Here is a 908-nt window from a genome sequence, read left to right on the forward strand (position 1 = left end):
GGTTTTTTTTTTCAGGTTAGGGGTTGAGTTACGGTTAGAGAGTTGGGTTTGAGATACGGTTAGGGTTAGGGTTAAGGTTGGGGTTTTTTGTGTTTGGGGGTGAGGGTTTGGGTTTGGGTAAGGAGTTTCCGGGTTAAGGTTAGGAATTTGGGGGTTACCGTTAGAGTTACGGCTAGGGTTGGGGTTAGAATTTGGGTCAGGATTATGGCTAGGGTCAGTATTCTTCGGGTTAGGGTACGGGTTTTGCAGTTTTGTGTTTTTCGGTTTTTTGGGTTAGGGTAAGGGTTTTGGGGGTTTGGTTTAGTTTTAGGGTTTGGAATATCGTTTTTAGGGTTAGGGATTTTAGGGCGACTGATAAGGTTTTTAAGGTTAGGGTTTTTCGGGTGAGGGCATTAGAGTTAGGGTTAGGGTTTGGATTGTTACGGTTCGGGTTGGGGTTACGGTTAGGTTGAGGGTTAGGGTGGTTGTTAGGTTTAACTTTAGGATTCGGCTTAGTGTTTGAGGGCTCGGGTTAGGGATAGTGTGACGATGCACACAGTGGTGGCTGTTGGTTGCAGAATGCACTGGGTGCTGTACGGCGTCGAAACGCGTGCCTGTGCTTTGATCATCACGCCTGCCCTGGTTTAAAGTAGCGATAGCTTCAGTGCCTGGAGCAGCAGCAAGCACGCGTGTCCAGAGCTTCGGGGGTTTTTCAGCCCCTGTTCCTGCGGTGGAAGTGTATTGCCTTCCATCTGGTTTGCCTGCAGACAGAGGCTGACACAGATGGAGCAGAGATGCAGTGTTAACGTTCAGAACTGCCAGGCTGCAGTTTTCCCACATGCTGCATAAACATGCTCCACAGTTGCTCACTCCAAAGCTGTAGGACCGCGTACCCCAATGTTAATCATGCTTTCATTTATATACAGCGC

The sequence above is a fragment of the Numida meleagris genome, linkage group LGE64, assembly GCF_002078875.1.
Source record: "Numida meleagris isolate 19003 breed g44 Domestic line linkage group LGE64, NumMel1.0, whole genome shotgun sequence".
Lineage (NCBI taxonomy): Eukaryota > Metazoa > Chordata > Aves > Galliformes > Numididae > Numida > Numida meleagris.